We start from the raw sequence: 1977 nt of genomic DNA on the forward strand, positions 1-1977 counted from the left end.
GCGAGAGCAACGCGCCGCGAGCGAACTTGCGCCTATTCCCGAGTTCTCGCTTGTACCGCTAACGAGCGAACTAAATGAGATTAATTAAATGAGGACGCATCGGAAAGTTTATTCGTGCAAACACTTTGGCTTCGCTTATCTTATCGGCATCCTGCCTGCATTCGTCCACGTATCGGTCGTAGAATCTCGAAGATTGTGCATCCGACGAGTGGTAGCCGGGAATTAGCAGATATCGTAATAATCGTGTCGCGCGGTCGTGCGGAGCGTCGAAAAGTACGAAACCTTTGTCCGAAACGTATTTCCGTATCGTAGCATTATCTCCTCGTAGCGGCGCTACTCGCCGTCAAGTGCCCCGGAGGTACCGCCGGCGGGCGACGGACTTGGTGAAATCATTCGGTCGTCCGGAGGTGTCGCCCGTCCCGGAGGTGCCGTCCGTCCCCAAGTTGACGCCGGCCGTTATGTGGTGCCGCACGTATAATCACGCCCGTAACGAGCCGTCTCGGTTGCCACGCGCGTGATTTCGCATCGGGCGAGTGTTCCGTACCGTAATCGCGGTCACCGCAGCTTGCGTGTTGCGTATCATCCGTAATAATTCGAAATATGTGTCTCCGACACGTGGGTTTTTGAGAGACACGTTTCGAGTTAGTAATCGGACAGCGCCCTCATGTCGAGCGAGCGCCGAATAGTAAGTAACTTTCGTCCGAAACGTTTTTACGTAGCTCTCCTCGTTGCGGCGCCGTAAATCGTCGTTAAGTGTTCCGGAGGTACCGCCGGCGGTCGTCTGACTTCGAGAGATCATTCGGTCGTCCGGAGGTGCCGCCCGTCCCGGAGGTGTCGCCGGTCGGCCGTGGTTCCCGGAGGTGTCACCCGGCCCGGAGGTGTCGCCGGTCGGCCGTAGTTCCCGGAGGTGTCGCCCGGCCCGGAGGTGCCGCCCGGCCCGGAGGTGCCGCCGGTCGGCCGTGGTTCCCGGAGGTGTCGCCCGGCCCAGAGGTGTCGCCGGTCGGCCGTGGTTCCCGGAGGTGTCGCCCGGCCCGGAGGTGCCGCCCGGCCCGGAGGTGCCGCCCGACCCGGAGGTGCCGCCCGGCCCGGAGGTACCGTCGATGCTTATACCTTATTGTCCCGTCCCGGCATTTCGTTTGTTTCCTTCTTAATTAATGCTAATTATCGTTGTTTGACATTCGCCATACGGCTATCGTGATAATATTTTATCGTACAATAGGACTTTTCGATCGTTCGCTCTCCGCGACAATGTCTCGATTGAACGCGCCTTTCGGCGCTCGCGCTCGCATACGGCCGTGCGTAGGAGGGTGCGTCGCCGACCGCCTGGCCGGCCGGTTGGGTACTATAAGAGATACGTCGCGCTCGGCGCGTCGAACGAGTCAAGCGAGTCCGGACGAGTCGTAAACGTACTTTCTCGAGTCTCTCGCCACTCCGGCGTGTTTCGACCGCTCTCCGTACCGTCGCCGACCATTTGGCCGGTCGGTTGGGTACTATAAGAGGTAGGAGAGATTACTTTTTAAAGTACAGATATATAGAGCAGCTTTCTAGTAATTCAAGTATCACAAATATATGTATTTTCGATTCTTATCACATAACTTTGTATAAGTAACAATTTATGCTACAGTTCAAAATAATTGAAATATATGGTATATATGTACATATATAAAATATATAATTATATTATAGTATACATATATATTTTATTTAATCATATATGTAAATGTTTGTATAATTGTAATAACTTTTAACGATACATTGCACATTTATTTTAATTGCAACAAAATGAATTTATATTCTTGTATGAATATTGAAAATAAAGATTGGGCCCCTCCATCGCCTATTCTCGTGAGAACGTAACCATATATTTTTCTTCGTCTCTCCGATTTTAACACGACATACATATTTCTGTCTGATAATTTTTTTCTTGATAATACTTTTTGAAATGTCATGAAGCCTAGGTCAAATTAGAAACTTATT

The sequence above is a fragment of the Nylanderia fulva genome, unplaced genomic scaffold (genome assembly GCF_048542155.1).
Source record: "Nylanderia fulva isolate GAGA-0341 unplaced genomic scaffold, ASM4854215v1 Scaffold290, whole genome shotgun sequence".
NCBI lineage: Eukaryota > Metazoa > Arthropoda > Insecta > Hymenoptera > Formicidae > Nylanderia > Nylanderia fulva.